Below are 21,328 nucleotides of genomic sequence, written 5' to 3'. Positions count from 1 at the left end.
GGCTTTGTAAAGGGCTGTATGGAGAGAGTTTATACTTACTTGTAGTAAATATGAAGAGGAGTATTTTATGCAAAGATCACCTAGTAACTAAAAGTTTTCTTTAGTAGTATATGTAATAGCCACACACCATCTGAGCTGGTGCTGATGTTGCAGATGAGATGATACTCTGAGCTTTCAAAACTGCAAGGCATGTAAAGAAGCATTGAAAGCCCAGCACTGCAAACAGATGAAGATTTATTGAGTCAAGAAGTCATTCACCTTTAAATATGACACTGCAGATTATGAGAGTGCCTTGGAAGAAATATAGCTGATGGAGCAAAAGGGCAGTACATGAGAGCTGCAGTCCACATGGTGACTGAAAACACGTGGAGAGGAGATGTTCGTACACTGAATAAATGTTGTCCAGATGCTCTATGAAGAGTGCACGGGTCTGTTTCTTAGGCTTTATGCTCACAGCGACTGTTTGTGAAGATATTTGGATTATAAACTCCACAAAATTGGAGGTGAAAATTGCTATGTTTGCAAATATCAAATTAAGTTTTAAGAAAATGAATCTTAACTCTCCAGGTTAGCTAAGTGATCTGGTAGCCAGAGTTAGAAGAAGCCTTAAACCTACTGAAAATCAATGCTCATTTTGTAATTTAAGCATTAATAAAATTAATCCGTGCAAAATTCAAATTGCAGGCAACAGTTGGCCAGGTCTAGGTGAAGACAGAAGATGGCAATTTGTCTGCTGATGCAGTAAAGAAGAATGGTGAGAGGAAGAAATGTCCATTTGGATGAAAACGAGGGTGTGGATTCATGCTGACCCATTGGTTTTCCCATAGCAGCACATTCATGTTGTGCTAACTATAACAGAGGAGCTGTACACCTGCCAGTCCATAAGCCAGCACTTCTGCTTCTCAGGATATGCATCAGGTCACTTTCTCTTACCTGAAGCTTGTGTCCCTTTCCCCCCTCCTTTCTGATTTCCTTTCTTCTGTGGTGAGACTGGAGATCTGGGACCTCTGTCTTTAGAAAAGGCAACTCATACTTGTGTATTCATCTGGATATTATTGGCCTGCATTCTTATTTTCATGAGGCCTATTGCCAGAGTGAGATAAGGGAACCTTATGTCCTGCCTCTAATTAAGGATTTAGCCAACAATTGTGCTATTAAAATTAATTCAAACTGAAGCCTTTTTAATAAAGAAAGAAATGGAGATCAGAAGAGGTCATGGCTCATATGAGACTATATCTACTGATTATTTTTTAATCAGAATGAAAAGAAGGGCTAAAGAAGAACCTTGTGAAAGGGATGAAGAGCAGAGCATGACAGGCTGTCTTCTTTTATTCTCATATAGCTCCATGTTTGATACTAAGGCAAACGACCACTTTCTGTGATATGTTTCTTGCAGTTGTTGCATGAGGGAGAAAAGATGGTGACCAAAGTCTCAGATGAGAAGAGCACAATTCCTTAAATTAGTATTTCTGAAGATCACTGGTTTCTCTGATAACAGGAGTTTTCTGTCTCAGACATGTAAGAACATCTGAAATATTGCAGAACTAACATCTCATTTCTTTGCTACTACTGTTCAACAGCGAAAAGGTCTCAAACCTTTAGCATTATTGCTAGCATTATTGCTGCAATTCAGTGATGAACTGACCACTGTTGGATTCTAGCTATAACTTTAAGCAGAATGTTATGCATGTTTTTGATTGATGTTCATTCTGCATGCAAGGGAATCATCTGGCAGACAGCAAAATTAAGCCAAATTACCCAGTGACCCAATGTCCTGTCACTGATACACAACTAATTATATGAGCACTGATCCACATAACATCCGTTATGTGAATTTGAATGCCCATCTGTTCACTCCAGATTAATTGTGACACTGATATCTCCACATTATGAAACTATTATTTAAAAAAACCTCCACAAAAAGCAAAAAAAGCCCCAAACTTTCCAATACCCCCCAATCCAAAGAAAACAAAACCCCAAACCCAAGCAAAACAGAAACCCATCATTCCTCCAGAAAGCACAGGTGCTTAAGTTAAAATATTCTCTTCACAGCCAGATATAGCACATTAGGTCCCAAAGGAATAGGTCATAGTGTAATAAGTGCCTGAAAGTTAGAAAGAAGATATCATTCTTTACCTAACCTTTTGACCCTAAATAAAGTTTAAAGAAATACTGAAGGTTTGATTCATTTCATTTTATATTAGATATGAGCAATCTGTATCTGAGCTAATAACCCATTCAGGAACTGATTCCTCTGACATATTTTGGATGTCTATGTCAAGATAAAACAGATTCTCTCCAGAAATATTTATTTCATTCTAATTTTAAAGGTTTCTAAAGGAGCTTAGAAATTGAAATTTGAGCAAGATATTACACTATAGGTTCCTACATTTCATGAGATCAATTGCACCCTGAGCTAATTCACAGAGAAATCAATTCATTTTGTATGGGTCATCTCTTTTAACTGCTGCTTCTTTTTGCTGCCACCTAATTCTTCTTGGATTTTCTGGTTTTATTCTCTTGTCACAGTTCCTCACACATCTATGTAATGATAATTTTTGTTAGTATTCTCCCTCTATTTGTGAAAAGACAATAAACAATAGAATTCATAGCTTGCTTTATTGTTTATGTTAGTGCAAATGATTGCACTTCCAAGATTTGTCCCAAGACCATTCTTTAATGAACTCTACTAGAAATCTTTTCTCAGATCTTACAGATGTATGCTTTAATACAGCCTTAATTTTCTGATAATTTACAAGTATATCCATCAATTTTTAAGCCAAACACTTTTAAATTAGTGTTTATATATATGTAAATATATAAATGTGTGTGTGTCTTCAATCATCTTTAATCTAACAAATTGAGCAACTTTGATCCACAGAGCTTTAGCTGAAGGCCCGCATGAACTCTATTAGTTATATGGGAGTGGTTGCACCTTTTCACTTTCCATTGCTAAATTACATTAACAGGCAGTTAAAACGGATAAATGAAACCAGTGGAGTTAAAGGACGCACCCTTATTTTTGACAACAGTAAAAAAAAAGAATCTATGTTTTCTGCTTCATAAGAAGAGTCCATAGAATTCATTTATTATCTGTATTATTGGAAGTGACCCACAATGATCCTGTTACTTGAATATGTAATATAAAATGTTTGTTCTTCAGACTATAATGTGCAATTGGTTATTTCTATGCACAATGTATTTTCTACAGAGAATAATGGACAAAATTTAATTTTTTCCGTGTATTGCAAGAAAAATTTGATAAGATAACACTTGGAGTAAAAAGTGAAAGCTGAACATGTATTTATGACATTGTGCTTACAAATAAGCTTAAATTTTCATTACATTTTCATACTCCAGTAATTTATGGGTGCACAGCTGAATATTGAGAATGGAATTTAATTTACCTGATTTAAGAATTTTACCAATTTTTCATCATCTTGGGTAGAATTATCCCATTTAATTCTAAATTTTTCAAATGTAGATGTTCTCATCTGGCTTAGTCATTCTGGACTTCTGTATTGGCACTGGAGAGAAATAGAAAGTTCTATAGTTCTACATTGCATCTCATCCTAACTCAGACGTTGAGAACAGATGACATGAATCGTTCCCTCTAGGTATTTATTTATGCGCTGGTTATGATGGGGATCCCAATCCAACCAGTCTGTTACCTAATTCCTTTTATAGTCATCTGAGAGAAATAATTGTGTTTGAGAGTGTTTCAAGACCTATAGAGGGAGAATTTATCCACATATATGTGTATATCTGGTGTAAGTGTGAAGAAACTCAGAAATATACTTTATACAGAAGACTGACTACAAAGAAGCAGTCAATAGGGTATAGAGGTCTTACGGGACCAAAGAGGGACATTACTGCCTAGTCTTAAAATAAAGCGTAGTCTTGGATGCAATGCAGCATTCAGTAGATAATTTATATTTAGCCCAAATACAAAATGAACATCTTGGAAAAGCTTAATGTAAGAGTTCCATTTATGACTGTGTTGAAGTGCCAGGCACTATGAATGTGATTCATCTCATCTACCTTTTAAAAAAGCATTTACAATGTTTAAAGCTGAGTCATCATATAGGTTCTCTTTTTAATCAGCAGAGAGAGGAAGGCACTTCTATGCACGTCTAAGTACTTCTGCAATTCATATCTATTTAAATATCTACCTTAGGATGAGCCCTATGGAGCCTTACTTTTTATCTCATATGCAGGGGCTCACATTGCTGCCATGTACATTTAATTAAGAGAATCACACCCAGTTCATCCACAGAAAAATTTGTCTTGGCCTCCAAAGAATGTACAATTTTGTTTTTGTTCAAAAACCTGAATCTTGTCAGAGAACAGATCAAGTGTGCTAAGGAAAATACAGTAGAGTTTCACTGACTCCAGAGCTAAGATGAAGAGTTGCCCCAACATATATTAGGACCCTACACACGTCATTGCTCCTCACACAGCTCTGAAGATTTCATGGTGAAGTCAGATTGATAGCTCTACCCACAAAATAATTCCATTTACTGGATCAAATATATCTGATATTATTTTGAAAATATCTGGAAATATTAGTACGTAGCTCGTTTTCAGCCTAAATAAAGGGAAGAGTTCTCAGTTTGAGTTTCATACTTTGTGCAAACAGTATGATACATAATTTTGCATGTCATGTTGCCCCTGTTTTTCCTTTAAACATCTATATTTAAGAATTAATAGAAAATTTATACCCAAAGTTAAATTATGTCACAGAGAAGAAGCTGTATGCTGATTTATTGCAAAATCAAGCGCTAGAAAGACTGATTATGCCACATTTTTCCAAAATATCTGGTTTATTAGAAAATGCAAAGTGAGTGCTTAAAATTGCTACTGCAAAATTAAACCATAGATGTATGTTTCCTTCTAGCTGTACCTTAGAGCATCTAGATTTGTGTGATTTATGTTGTGTCTAAGCTGCATTTTTCTCTGAATAAGGATATTTTTGCTAGAGAAATATCCAATATTTACACCTAATGGGTATATTTGATTCAGTAAGGGTGTTTCTTAACAGCCATTGACATTAGTTGTCTACCACCTCTAATTACAAACAATAACTTGAATCAGTTATTGATTCAAGAGATTAAATCAGGAGAATACAGTAACCAGTTTGCACAGTATTTTCTGTAAAACCATCAGGAAAACAATGAAACTGATTTTTTTCACATGTCTAAGACTCCATTAAAGGTAGACAACATATTTACTGATGACAGACTGTCTAACAGCATTATGTTCTTTCTTAATGAGCTTCTGTGGTCCTGATTTAATGTTGTAGAAAGTCATAGAGCTTAATTTCTTACAGAAACGAAATTTCATGTTTAATAGTGCTTCCTTTTCAATGTCTTTGAAAGATTATTCAATTTACATATAGATAGAGCTCAGCACTTCAGCAAGAAATCTTATTGTGGGAACACAAATTAAAGCAATAATTTTAGGAAATTAGATAGGATGTACACAAGCCAAGTAGTTTACATTTTCATGTGTTAAATTAAAAGTTTAAGAGCTGTTTTGTAAATGAATTAAAAATTATAAGAAATACTAAAAAGTATTTACGCAACATTGTTCTAAAATCGCTCCTTATTGGTACTTCTCAGGAAAGCAGGGAAACATCATTATCAAAATGTAGTTTAAGTCACAGTATGACTTTGTCTTAAAATATATGTTATGATGTATATACATAAATGATTACTGATTAGAAGATTTTTATTCAAAGTAAAGCTGATGAGGAAAATTTTCATTTCAGTAAACTTTTTAGTTAAATTGCTAATAAAATCCAGATGAATTGGAATTCAAGTCATATCTTTGTGGAAACACAAAGAAGAAACAACATGTACTGCAACAAATAAAAATCTCTGTGAAAGTGAAAAGCAGTATAAAAAACTGTAATAGATTCTTATAATTATTTCTTAGCTTTTCCAATAAAACTAGTTAAATGTTATTATGATCATTATCTCAGCCAACCTGAAAAGTAATCATTACACTTTTGTATAACGGCCTGCAGTCATCTTGTGTTAAGAACAGATTATTTTTATTATTCTGTGCAGTGTGCTAGTTAAATACAAAACTGAAATTGTTGTACAATGTGGTATAAAGATGAGAAGAAGAATGTTACCTTTCACAGTAAAATGTCTGTATGGTTTCAACAACAGGTCCACCAATTGCTCACAAGATATTTGCTACGTTAAATGTTATCTGAATAGCGTAATTTTAGACGTATAACTGGTCATTGTGGTGCTGCTAATGCCAAGGTCACGGGTTCAATCCCCATATGGGCTACTCTGAGGGCTGGACTAGATGATCTTCAGAGGTCCCTTCCAACCTTACCATCCTATGATTCTATGATTTAGCCAGTAATATAAGCATTATGTTCACTGATTAGCTGAAATAATTTTCATAAACTGTTTTCAACTCCAAAAATAACAATTGCATTTTGGCAATTAAATTGATTACCAAAATCAATTAAATAAATGACTAAAGAAATAAAAAGAAAAAGAAAAAAGAAAAAACATATTTTGCCTCAGATGACCCTTTTTTATATAGTAATAATTGGAACCGAACTAATTTTAGGATTTCTTAATTTTAAAATGTTTTTCATCAAATTTTAAATGAATATTTATCATAATGCGTCTGTTGCAAGAAACGATATGTTCATCTTTTTATAGTGGCCTGAATAGCTTAGCAAAATCTGAAAAATTCCATTATTACTTCTGACTGAATTACTAATATTAGTCTCCTGTGTTTGTAGGAGTTTATGAATAATCAGGTTGATATAAGGCTAAAATACAGTATAGAATAAAATCTCATAATGTCAGCCTGAAGCACCAATCAAATGAAAGAGAATGACAACAATAGAATAAATATATTAAAAAATATCTCTACTTATTTGGAAAAAAATCAATCTGAGGGAATATTTCACAAACTTTACATATCTTGGGTAAGATAAAATTGCCTAAACATTGTTGCTCAGTGTTTTTTTAAATGCTGTGGATGAATTAGGCCTGACCTCTCGCAGTCTCTCTAGAGGGGCACAGATTTGCTGCAGGCAGTGTCCTATCTGCCAGTACTGCCATGGATATTCAGGATGTCCCAAAAGGCAGTGGGACCCAATGTGTGGACGGCTGAAGTCTAATTTAAGATCATCTGAATTACTGTCTAATCTTCACTGAATTTATTTTCTGTATTGTTGCAGACTCTAAAGGGAGCAAGGTTGTTACTGCCCTCCTTACACTGCACATTTAGACTATTTGCTTTCAAGCTGAATACTGTATGTCTTACATCATGTGTTATATGCAGGTGCCTAAACTTAGATGTTTAATACTGACTGAGATAACTATGGCAGAGGAGACGTCTTCACACAGCTGGCAGAGGTCTCTCTATGGGAGGTCTCCACTCCTCTGGAGCAGCAGTTGGAGGCCTGGCAAGATATACTAGGAAACCTATAGAGGACAGTGTTCAGGAAACTGAATGCTTCCTCCAAATTGCAGATTGTTCACCTCAAAAACAATCTTTTTGATTTTTTGTATGATCTAAGCTTAATGAAATGACACATCTGCAGACCAAGAGGTATCATCTGTGTTCACTAGCATTCTGCCAAAAAAATGGAAACCTGAGCTCCTTAAATATATTACACTATGCAACCTAGCACAGTATATCAACCAGTAAGATCCTTCTGCTAAGGACAAATTGTATAATATGTTTGATTTGAATCTACTATGTGATGGTGACTTTGATCATCTATTTGAGTTGTATAGTTTACAAGGTTATTAAGCTGCAAGTGCAATCACTCTTTATTTGAAACACCTTTTGGGTTGGCAAGGGAAAAAATGCTTTTCACGGGAGAAAAAAAAGATAGTGCTTGCTATTGCTGATACAAGCTTCTCCACTCAGAGATATTTCAGACAGATAAATTCAGTGTTACCAGCTCCATATACATAACAATAGAATTTGAGAAAGAGGGAAAGAACTAACAACTGGGAACAACATTTTTGAGACTACCTAGAAAAGCTGGTTGTGCTGGAGGAGATTCCCCAAGGATGTTGAAAGCACTGACTAATATGACTGTGGTCTCTGCCTGTCATCTGTAAAAAATCATTGATACTGGGGGAAGGTCCTTGAGAACTGTAAAACGGGAAAATAGTGCTTTTGACACCATCTTCCACCACATTCTCATTTAGAAGCTGAGGAAGCGGCTGGATTGAGAGATAGGTTTAATACTGGACATATAACCGGGCTCGAAGGATATTAATTAATTTATCACTTGACACCTGATTGGAAACTGCCAACAATAAGAACATCCCAAAAGTCTATACTGAGGCTGTTACTGTTTCGTAGCTTTATAAATGACCTGGATGATGAAACAGGGTGCCCTTCAGCAAATTACGGGTGGTAGGTGGCGTGCCAGCTAGTAGAGTTCTTTGAGAAGCTTGAGAACTGAGCTGACAGAAAGCTCATAAAGCTCAAGTGGGAAAAATATTAAAATTTTCACCTATGGAGGAATATCTCTATAAATTAATACATGTCAGGAACTGACTGGCTGAATAGCATCCCGCTGAAGAGGACCTGGAGGGTACAGTGAGGCTGAGTATGAGACAATATTTTGCTTTTACTGCAAATAAGTTAGACTACATACTGGGATATATTAGGAGGAGTACGGTGAGTTAATTAAGAGAAGTTATTACCTACCACAAAACGCTGATAAGGTTGCACCTGTCCACTTTCTCATCACTCCAGCTCAGGAGGAACTTTGAGAAAGTGATGATCCACAAGAGACATAGCCTACTGGAACGTGACCTGCGAGGCAAGGCTAGGGGAGCTGCATACGTCTAGTCAGGTGAAGCTGAGGCTAAGAGGAGGTCTGTTAGAAGCCAGAGCTACTTGAAGAGTAGTTACAAAGCTGTCAGAGCTGAAATTATTGGTAGCAGCAGATGGTATAATGGCAACTACAAATATTCGTTGAATCCAGCAGGCCTAAAACACCTAAACTTAGCTGTTGGAATGTGCAACTTAATTCCTTCATTGCAAAACCTATTAGTTGTCATTCTCTAACTGTTTCAGTTTCCTTCTCACTCGGCTGAGAAGATCAGTCTCTTGAGAGAAATTAGTATGAGAGCAGCTAAGTTTAAACTGGAAGTATGATATGCATTTTAACAATGAGAGTAATTTTACAATGACAGTAAATAAACAATAATACAGGGTCCCAAAGGATGTAGACATAATTTAGAAGCTTTATAATTTAATACCAGTCTATAAAGAAAAGCTCTGGTTTAACTAGAGGCAGTAGGTCTGATACAGCGATTACATTTGAAGTCTATGATTTTTGCTCTTGTCATGTTAAGTGATTGTCTTCATTCCAGCTGGCCCTAAATGTGTAACTGATTATCTGCACACGTACAAATCTGTTTGGGTGTGCATACATATGTATAGTACAATTCTGTAGATTTTTACACAGAAGTCCTTTTCCAGCACTGCTGTTATACAAAATAATCTTAGTGTGAGCATAAGTCTCTGAACCTCGGCAGCAGGCAACATTTTTAGGCTATAGTGTTTCAAAATTTTTGACAATGTTCCAGCCTAAGGTTCAATATACTGTGTAAAAGTTTCATAATCCAGTCAGGAAAGGTACAGTAAAAAAAAAAAAATCTGAAACTCTGGAATAAAATTTTATTTAGGAAAGGGTGAAAGTATTGTTAAGTAAAGGAAAACAAAACAAAACAGAAACAAAAAAGCTCTAGAAAATGGCAATGCAAGTTCTATGACAGACTATTCAAAAACACCTACTTCCCTTGTGGCTAGCCTTCCACATGCTTTCAAGCATAATAATGAATAGTTATGAGAGATTTACTTTCTTTAGCTTCAAAAAGGAAGTGGGAGGAAAATGCTGTCAAAGTAAATGGTGAATAACAGTATCAAAAATCTGTATAAATTGGAAAAAGCGCATTGATTAGTTCCTTAAATGTGCTATTCAGCATAAACAGCCTAGCTATGGAAAAATGTCATGATGTCTGTCAGGGTCATGAACAAAGCAACTGCCCAGGAAAAAATCCCAGATGTCCTTCCCCAAAGGATTCTTTGAATCTAACTAAAATGACACATGGATGCAGGAGCATTTCTTGGGGCATTCATGAAATGCTGGTGTAGATAAGGGCATTTAAGTGAAAGGACATTCTGAGAGCACAAATGCATTAGTCAGCCAACAGCAGAAAGTTGATCTCCCAGCTCTGTGGAACAAGAATTTATGAAAATGACTAAATATGACATAAATAGTTGGAATTACTGATAATCTACAAAATTATACTATGCATTTGTATGCATATCAAACAGATTTGTACATGTGCACATAATCAGCATGGAGCAAAAATACTGCTGATAAAAAAGCGTTTATGTTGTATGAATACTTTGAGACTGTAATGGAGAGTGGAAGAGTTAATGTTTTAAACACTTATTTGCAAAGCATTAGTATTTAACTATGTAATTTGTTTTCTGAAATATAGTTGAAAAGAGATATAAGTTTTAGAGAAGATATTAACTTCAGATGGTGAACTTCATGTCATAAGTTTTACTTAAATATGCAAAAAATAAAAAAATGCTCCTATAGCACTGTATTTTAGAAAGATGCAGACTACTAATATGTTCTGTCAGTGCTGTTCATTCTGGGCAAGCATTGTCCTTCTAGGATACCTATTGTGCTTTCAGTGTAACACATCTAAAAATCATATAAAGATGCTGTCCAACTTTTTCTCTTATTCAATATCTCTATGTTCAAACATCTTTCTAAGTGAGAGTCACTGTAATTTTAGATGGAAAGTTGAAACTGCAATTAGAAGAAACATTTTATTTCCTGTTTGCTCCATGCCAAAGAAAGCATCATACTTTTTTTTCTCCCTTGAAAAGAACCCAAGGCACTACACAAAGTGAACGGGTTGACTAGCAGAAAGCTTTCATACTGATACTTCCTGTATGACTTCGCCGCAGTCTCCAAGAGCTAGGCCTCTTCTTGTGTTCAAATGCAGTAGTAATATAATTCTTACATTTTATGAAGGTGGGAATTTTCACTGACATAAGGGGGGATGGAAGGAATTTGTTGGTATGAAACTGAAATTTTAAACTCCATTGTATATTGTAATTTGTAAAGCCAGTTGACAGGAGATCATTTCACAAATAAAGTAAATCCACAATTATGGACTTTATTTTGTGTAACTTTAATTCTTAATAATTTGAATTAATCAAAACTTCATTCTCTTAGTAAGTGTCACAGAGCTATATGAACTGGCCATGGAGTGAGAGCTTACAAAGGCTTGCCTCATTCTTTTACCTTCTTGCTATTAATAAAACTGCAAACTCTTAAGAATAAGAAACATTCTTCTACTACACTTCCATGAAAGCCTGATGCAATGAGGTGTTTCAAAGTACGACTACAAAGCAAAATCCATTCAATTAACTAATTAGTTCAAATTAACAGGAACTCTTTATAATGTATTAAGTAGAAGAGAGGATCCAAATGTGCAACTACTTCTCACTTTCACACCAGAAAGTACTAGAAAGATTTCAAATACTAGAAAATAGATTTATAGAGCATTTCAGACTTGCCCAATCAGCTACACTTCTTGCACTGACCTCCCCAACAAAATCTATTAATTGTAGTTAATATCAGACCTAATAAAAGGTAAGTAAAGTCAGCTTTACTGTGGGAGTGGTGGTTACAGTCTGCAGCAGGTGGCATCTAAGTTAGGGCATAGAGCTCACGAAAGGTGCCTTGTATTACTAATTTACTGACTATTCAGACAGGAATCTGCCTTGGCTCCCTTTATGATTAACATAAGCTCCTGATTAGCATACAATGTGATTTCATTTTTCTCCTTTCTAGCGCTTGAAAATCATACGAAAAATCATGACGATGTCTAACCCATCATTGTGCTACGACTGATGTAAGCCCTGCTGATCAATATTGTCTCCCTGTTCTTTTTCAAATGCTTGTTTTCTTCTGCTCTCTAGATTACCTTTGGGGAAGAAGACAGCTTTTTTTCTGTGTTTGCAGAATTCCTTTCAGAATGCAAGCCTGTTACACGGTCATGGCTCTTAGTTATAGTAATAATGCAAATTATAACCATGAAAAGAAGCAAATTTTCCTTTTCCTCAGTGAATCAACTCCAGATGCAGAAGAATCTATATTCATCAATCTATATTGACATAGTTCATTGTGTAAATGAAGATAATTGAGAGAATCAGCATAGGAATTATGATAGTTGCCCTTAATCAATGTAAATAAGTCTGTAAGGAGATCCAAGGTGCATCCACATTAATATTTTTATTTGGGTCAGGAATGTGATTCTAAAGTGAATTTATTGATCTTCCTCACTTATTGTGCATATGTCAGTATCACAGAGTGGTCTCAGAGGATACGAACTGTATTTCTTTCAGAAATGTGTTACAAGAGTGCCCTTGGTGTGTTCTAACTTCTAATGAACATGTAGTTCACAGGATTGGAGTACCTTTAGTCTGTAGTAAGACCTCCAAAACACATAAAATGTGAATGTTGTATCCTCACAACTATTTCACTCTACAGATTTGCAGCCATTGAACTATGATATTTTTTAGGTTATTTTTTTAATAGGCACAATTCCAAATAGAAGATTTTGATAAACATCAGAGTGACTTCTGTGGACACAAAAGATTAGCGGAGAAGCTTCTAATCTTGCTGAGTAATTTAAGACAGAAATATTTTCAATGAAGCTAAACTTTTCATCTTTTCTTTGTCCTCATTCCTAATCTGAAGCTGACATATGAATAGTATAAAGTTATAATCCCACAAATAGGTTGCATGTGCTGCCATCAGTTTTGGGAAGTGTGACGTGTTAGCCCACTAGAAGTGATCAGAGTGATCAAGAAATGGGCAGAAGGATACAATAGCTCTTTCCAACACATGCACAACCTACTACAGACACTCTAATAGAGCAGCGCCATGACATGGATGGGCATTGGTGGCCTGGTGGGAGGCTGATGGCCTGAGGATGATGGCTAGCATCAGAGAGTTGAGTATTCAATGCAAGAAAAGTGCTGTAATAGGGATGTTTGTCAAGAAGGATCCTCTGGGTAATCGGTGATCGAGTGATTGTTCTATCTGCTTGTTGTGCACTGTGGAATTAGGGAGAAAATCTGTTCCATTTTGTCTGTCTCACTAATGTGTTTTCTTATTTATCTTTAAAACTGCAGAGGTAAAGCCAGATGCACTATTGACTTAAAAATTTGGAAAGAGAGTAGGATAAGTGGGCAAACTGAGGTGAGAGTTTTCATCATCGCTTTTTTACAGACTGGCTAGATAAAAAAAAGAGCCTGTTGCAGTATCTTTGCATAAATGAACCTTTGAATAACTGAATCTTTGCATAAAGGAAATTTTTCATAAATGCTGTAGTGCTTAAGTTTCCCAAACTTGCTAATGGTGCAGATGTCCACTAGCCTAGGGAAGGACACTAACTCTATTGTATTCCAGCAGCATATGGGAAGCTGTCTCAAAGTAGTTGCCTCTCGTGTAGTTTATGCAACGAAGAAATGCTATCGCGCTCAGTGAAGTCTGAAATGAAATATTTCTACAAAAAATCAGGAAAGGATCCAAAAACCTACTAGCTTTTGACTCCTGGCTTCTGATAGTGTACTTTCAAGGTCTCTGGGTGCAACCCAATCTTTCCAGTCCACAGATCCTACATAATTCTTGAGTTCCTGTTAAACTGATGCAGGGATAAAGTCTAGGTGGAATGCCTCCAAACCCAGACATTTTGTTTGTGCAGGCTGTTGCAGATAGGATTTGTGGCTAAATGTTGCTTTTGTTTGAAAGTACCAAAGAGTTAAAGCTGGTATTTTAAATGTCACTTTCATGGGAAGATGCTAGATAAATGCTAATCTGCTCCTGAAGCATTCTCTAATGATTTTCATAAGAACTCTTCAAAGAGTAAAAAAAAAATATCATGATACAATACAGAAATTATGGTGCAGACGCTCTTCAGTCAGCATGACAGTAAACCTCTGGGCATGAACCTATAAAAAACAAAGGAATCTTGTTTTTTTCTACCATCTATGGAAGAACAGAAGGAAGGACAGCTACTGAGAGTTTGATTTCTGCATAGAAATCTTCCAAGTGGTATTTTAAGGAGTTGACAACTTGTATGATAAGGTGGTGGATCTGAAGTGAGAGAGAAAGGGATGCCTACCTAGGCAGAAATGATTATTTATTCCCTCTCACGGAGGACTTCATAGAAACAGATTGTCAGGAGATTTTGTCTTAACAGAGGTCCTCATGTGGCTCTTCACTGAAGCTACAGATGACAGGGATTTCAGATGAGGCCTACTTCATCATAGAGCCCCATAAAAAGTAACTCATTTATATAGATGTTCTATGGTTTCTGTAAAAGCCGGTTTTTAGAATACAACAGGCAAATTTTTTTGTAACGGGAGATCCATTCCCATTCAACTCTACTATAGGAATATGGCCCGTATTGCTCACTGACAATTTTATGTTCAACTAAACAGTAATGTGGAGCGCCTGTCCTGCTTCCCCTATGTGATAACAGTGGCCAGCTCATCAACCTGGAAAAGTTGATTTGGTCAGCCGTACTCGGAAGTAAAAGGAAGCTTTGAGAGGCTCCTTGCATGCTATAACAGTCTCAACACTCCCACTCCTTTCAATGGTTGTTGCACTTGATAGAATCTCCAGTGTGCTTTTGCAGTTATAATTAAATGCAAGATGAATGCGAGGGGTAGTGGCAGGTGGCTGAGGAGTTTAAGGACTGCACCACGGCAAAGAAGTGGCTGTGGCTCATTAACAATCAGTGAGCAAATATTTTCATTTGTTACAGAGTCCAGAACAACCCTTCTGGTCACATTTATATCCCCTATCTGTTATTTTGCATCTTTCAGCAATCCTACATTACAAGTGCAACAATTTAGCACACCAAGAAGCTGTGTGCCCCACAGGAGATCCTGAAGGGGAACAGAAACTGCAATGCTCCTCAGTGCCAGGAACTGTGACCCTTGAGCTGAGTCTGGCACTCGGTGTAGTCCCACTAGAAGACACACAAACCTTTGCTAAACAGACATGTGATGTGATGTGATCATATAACCTAACATGAACACCCTGTCATCATGTAAACCACTGTATGTCATTTAGCACTGGAACTCTGGGAGGCTGCCCAGAGAGGTTGTGGAGTCTCCTTCTCTGGAGATCTTCAAAGCCTACCTGGGTGCAACCCTGTCTAACATGCTCTAGGTGACCCTGTTTGAGCAGAAGGTTGGACTAGATGATCTCTAGAGGTCCCTTCCAACCTCAACCATTCCTTGATTCTGTGTGATTCTGTGATTTCAAAAATTGTATTAGAAAATCTGGGATAAAAGAATGATAAATAAGACCAATAATAAAATGACACTTACTAACTTACTCTTCACAATGATATCCTTGGATATGCAGAGAGGACTTCTGCCAGAAATAACACTGGATGTTATTCTCTCAGTCATTGTAAAGTAATTTATGAGGTAAAAGTCAAAGTCATTGTTTAAGTTTGTGTGTGTGTGGGGGGCAATATTTCCCTGTCTAGACTGTTCAGGTTTCAAGATGGAGTTTTGGACTGATACAGTTTGTGATTTTTCAGATACCTGGAGCATTGAACTAAGTAACTGTGACAGCTGAGATCACCTGAATTCTGTGAGAAGAGCAGTAAATCATGGTTGAAGGAACACCCATAGATGATAAGATTTACTGAACTGCCTAGGAACTCCTATAAGCTCCATCAATCTCTATCTGCTTTCAAAGGAACTGGATTTATTGGGGAAACTGTGCTGTGATGTTACCTTCATTTTGTAGCAGATATACCTTGTTGCTTCTCCCTATGCCTAGGTGAGCCTTGATCCTGCCTGATCTCAAGCCAAAGTATTGATTTTGCATATAAGAGCTATAAAAATACAGCAACATTTTATTATCCACCTAAGAAAACTTGCCTCCATTAGTCATCTACAGGACTGCACCAGCAATTCACTAGTGCCATCTCGACACCATTGGTAGACAAATAAAATTTAGAAGCACTCTGAGGTAAGGAGAGTTGAAGGCCAGGCAGACAGAGGTAGCATCATCTTGCTATCATTAGCCTTCTGAAAGTTAGGTGCTTAGCTTAAGCTGATTGTTAACATTTTCTCAACAGCCAAAGAAGAAGAAAAACAGATTTCTTCAAAAGACAACTGAGTCTAATGCAATCTAGAATGAATTGTATCATATGGTAGGACACTATTTTCAGAGACTCGTGGTGACAGAATGAAGACTAGATGCCCAACTTTTGGAAAAGTAAAGACATACTTAGTATAACTTCAGAAGTCGGGGGAGCACAACCCTTCCCTGTTTAGTACAATCTATCTCACTAATAATATATCTTTAAGTAAGTGTCTTAATTTGTCTGAAAGTATACTGGTACTTTCTTAAATTAATTCGATATTTTAAAAATTTTCCATTTCTCTCACTGTTTTGTCTCTAAAACTTTCACCTTTTGTGTTTTGGAAGAACTGTAAGAATTTTCATGATAGTCAAGAAACTTTCCTGTACTGAAGTGAAATGAAAGATAAAATTCTCAAAAGGATTCTGTAGAGGAAAGATATTTTGAGTTCATAGAACGGTGAGGTTGGAAGGGACCTCTGGAGATCATCTAGTCCAACCCTCAGCATAGCCCCATACGGGGATTGAACCCGTGATCTTGGCATTAGCAGCACCACACTCTACCCAGATGAGAGTTGGTCAGTCAAAACATTTCATTTGGAATATTTGAACAGTTCCATTTTGATTTTTGGTTTTTTTCTTCAGTTACCTTTTTACATTAAATTTTAATTTGAAAAGTGATTTAAGAACCAGTATTTTTCACTTTGAAATGCAGGCTGTTTTGAGGTTTTAAAGCTTTTAAAACATTTTATTTCAGTATTTTTCAGACTAAGCTATTCATAAAAAACCAGCTCTTTCCCACAGTTTTGTGTTGAGGAATTGGTCTTTTCCGATTAAAAAAAATATATTAATAAAAATCTTTCCATAAACGCTCTGATCCATAAATCAATTCATCAAAATATTTCTAGAAGGATAAAACATTGTTCCTATAAATATGTAAAAAATTAATTAATATTTTGCTTTTTAAAATAATTTATGTATTTTAATGTGTATTATATTTCAAAATATTCTACAATCAACAAGACATTTCATCATCATCACAAGTAAAAAAAAATGCTATTTCCAATTACCTTCACAGAGAAGGTAAAAAAAAAAGATAAAAAGAAAAAAAAAAAGAAATTAAAAAAAAATACCTAGGATATTTCTGCTAAGTATACAAATATCTATTCTCAGTTTATTTATGGATAAATGTAGATTCCATCAAATTAATAAAAGCACTCAGAAATTATAAAGTGTAAAGGAAACTTTCACAAAAACATGTATTTAATGATTCTTAAAGAAGATTTCAGTTTTTCAAGAGTAACAATTAAACATGAGGCAAACAGACAAACCGTAAGCTGAAAAATACTTTAGATAATGCCTTTATTTCAAAGAATCAATGGAGTTTATAACCATAAGCAAGTAGAGTAATTTCACTGAAGATTTCCAGGCAGTCTTGCCTAGGGAGAGCTAGGTACATGGTCAGGTGAACAGGATAAGACAACAGGAAAAAATATTTTATGCTAAAACTAACACACCTCACAGTATGTAACACAAAGTTGCTTTATTATCATTACTATATTCTGGACATAATTCTGTGGCTTTAACCACTGAGTATTCATTTGCATGTGAGGAAACTTCAGTAATATGTTGCAAGTGTTGTTCGGGAGTCAGGTAAGAATGGGAGGTAGATATGAAACATGAGAACTCCAAAAGCCGTGCACAGACATTGTGTGCCTGGGACTCTAACAATCGTCAGCAGTAATGGATAAATGCTAAGAGATTGTAAGAAATGAGAAGTTACCTAAGGATCTGTTTCTCATGACCTGAAATATGGGACTCATCTCACCTAACTCTAGACCTGTGCAGTGTTAATTACTTACATCTTAAGTAATACCTAGGTTCCCTTCAGGGTCAACAATAAGAAAATGCATATTTATGACATAATTCACCTTCTCCATTTCAAACATCTACTTCAAGATGAGATGAATCATTCCTTCAAAGAGTTTTTTTTTTTTTTTTTTTTTCTCTAGTGATTCTTTGAAGAACTCAGTGTGAATCTTGGGTACAAAAGTTTGCATTGGATCAGATGAATCCCGTCCAAAGCAAATGGTCATCATAAATTTTTGAAAGTATCTATATCCATATAACTTGGTTCTTGCACATACAAATGATAACTTTTCTAGTTAGACAGCAAAGGTAGTAGGTGACACCAGAGAATGACTCACAGCACTGGAAGTTTTATGACTAAAGTCTATATACATGAATACTCCATGAAATGTAAAAGTTTCTCTTCCTGGGTGCTCTGACTTGCATCATGAGCGAAGGAGATAAGCTAATGGAATCCATCTCTGCTCTGCGAACTTTTCTCAGGCTTGGATCTATGTGCAGCAGGGGAAGTTTTCATACAAAGAGGTAATTATTTCAGTTTTCTTTTTCTGCCTACTTTTTTTGCACAGATGGGCAAAATTAGACCAAGTTCCATCCTATGCTAATCTCTATGAATTTATTTATTTATTTGAGTCATTATAGGTCTTTGATCTATGACAGCAGGGATTTCCTTGTGTGTAAATGTTACTAAATCAGTATTACCAGTATTCTTCATTTATATCTCCATTGATAGTGTGAAAATGAGAAAAGAGAAATCAAGATAGAAAAAATCAGACTGAACACCTCAAAAAGGTATATGGCTAACTCAGAAAAAAACAAATGGTTTATGTGTAACAACAGAAAGAGGACAAGAAGAAAGAAAAAAAGACATAAGGGAAAACATTTCACTCAGTACTTTGCAGAATCCATAATATTCTTATTAAGAGCCAGGAGCAGAACAAACCATGCCACCTGATACTTGCATAATAAATTAAACAAACACACAAAAAACTTGCCTTTGGGTCACTGTCCAATTACAGATGACTGTAATTAAGGATGACCTGCTTCCTTTAGCTACTAAGTCCCACAGTTTCTTCCCTCTTTTTCTATAAATAGATATACATACTTATTACATACCTTGTGTCTTACGATTTGTGAAGTGGAGCACAGCAGAAATCAGAGAACAGTCTCATAGAATGCACTGATGTATTAATAAGAATAATAAAAATAATGTATGCATATCAGACCTGATAAGGCTAATTTTTCTCCTACAGGGGGAAGCAGAGAACTTCTGTTACTCCTCCATTTTGGGGTTTGCCCACATTCAGCTTCGCTTCATTTTGGGAGCTCCCTTGTCATCCCTTTCTTCTTTCTTTGTCTCTCTGGCTATTGACTATCTATACTGCCTATTTTTATAATTAACTCTTCAAGGCATGTGTCTGAAAATTTGCCTGAAGATGTTTAACAAATAATGGCTCCTAGAAACAAGACAGATAATTTGTTCATAGAAAAATAGATCTTGAAGGGACTTCAGGACATGTCCACAGTATGATTGGATTCAATAATAGACCATGCAAATAATAGCAACAAAAATGTTATTGGCAACTGTCTTCTTATATGTATCCCTCTCTGTCAGAACTGCTGTAACATATAAAACTTCTGTTTATAAACATTTGCCTATGCATATGTATTTGTGTATAATTGCATTATATATGCTATGTGCACAATCATACTGTGTGCCTGCTCTTTGATGCAGTCAGTATCTAATGAATTTATTTCTTTTCCATAAAGTAGTCATATATAAAAATCAAATAATTCTGAGGGGGAAAAAAACACCACACAAACTAATTAACCTTCTTGGTTGCTATTGTCAGCAAAAATCCAGCAGCAGCCTAAATAGTGGACATATAGTTTTTACTTTTTATGTAATTACGATGCCTTCCATCACTATCTATGTTGACACCTACTTTTACCCTCCCTTTCCTTTACAAAGGAATTCTAATGACTGAGTAATTTCTCCATTCTCCCGAGTGAAGCTTAAACTCTGTTTTACTTCTCCAACCATGATAATTCTTTCAGTAAATATTTCATTTCGAGATTCTCTTCTAAGCCTTCTTTTCAAAGTACAGGCGACCTTAAAAAACATCAGCTTTCACAAGCATTTCGACTCTATTCTGCAGTCCCTGGGTCTGTATCTCCTTAGTGCTGTCCTTTACTTCATTTCTTGGAGAGTAAACAAAATACTGCATTGCAGCAAATCAAATTTAAAGAGACACAATAGGGCAGAGGTCTGGATAAGAAAGGTTCAGTTTTGTTCGCCTCCCAGCAAAATATTAAAAGAAACAAGAGACACAGGGAAGCAGGCTATTTTCTCTTTATTCTGTTTTTAGTTACCAAAACTTTTAAACAGAGCCTCTTCAACACGATATTATGTTGGATCAATATACATTGTCAGAGGAATAGCAAAAAGCTGCCATTTGATTTTTCTACAGTAAATACAGACCGTATGAAAATCAGAGATGTACATTTAAAAGGCATGTCTTACAACTACTTCTACAGCTTTTTCTTAGGAAAATTTAAAAGGATTTAACAGTTAAAAATTAAACACTATTCTACACTTCAGAAAAGAGTGATGGAAGTTAGATGGGTAGTAGCTATCATTATGAGGTCTCCGGAGGAATATACAGATGTTGTTTTAAATTGAACTTTTTGTTGCATTTCGTACAGTTCTGAGGCAGCTAGCAAAACATGTATTACTGAGGGGAGTGAGAAGAGACAAAAAAAGTAAATTGAGAGTCGTCTCTGTCTCCGGTTTCCAATGGTTGCGGTCCAGGGGACAAGGGCACAGTGTGGAAAGAGCCAGTGTTCCTCTTGTATGATTAGCTCTGGTTTTCTGCCTCATCTCTTTAGCAATAGCAAGCAGAAAAAAATGCTCGAGATTGAAGGATTTTCCACTGATACCACTATCTGCTTGTATAGCCAGATGGAGAATATCTCCCCCTAAGACCTGCCCCTGTTACTGGGTCACACAAGACATAGGGTTTCAATCTGTCCAACTCCATCTTTTCAGAAGCTAACACAAGGACCAAAAGAGGCATCTCAAGCCTTTGATGCACTATCACAGAGCTTGGAACAGCTGAGCTATCGGAGTCCCCTGTGACTGTCTCAATAGCAGTAAGATTTCCTTCATCATCCAGCCTTTTCTGCTTCTGTTAACCTCAGCACCATGCTACACTGTGGTATCGCAAAGCATCTGCTCTGCAAGGA

Source organism: Rhea pennata, chromosome 3 (genome assembly GCF_028389875.1).
Source record: "Rhea pennata isolate bPtePen1 chromosome 3, bPtePen1.pri, whole genome shotgun sequence".
In the NCBI taxonomy this organism is placed as follows: domain Eukaryota; kingdom Metazoa; phylum Chordata; class Aves; order Rheiformes; family Rheidae; genus Rhea; species Rhea pennata.
The sequence above is the reverse complement of the archived record's forward strand: the minus strand, read 5'-3'. Positions refer to the sequence as shown.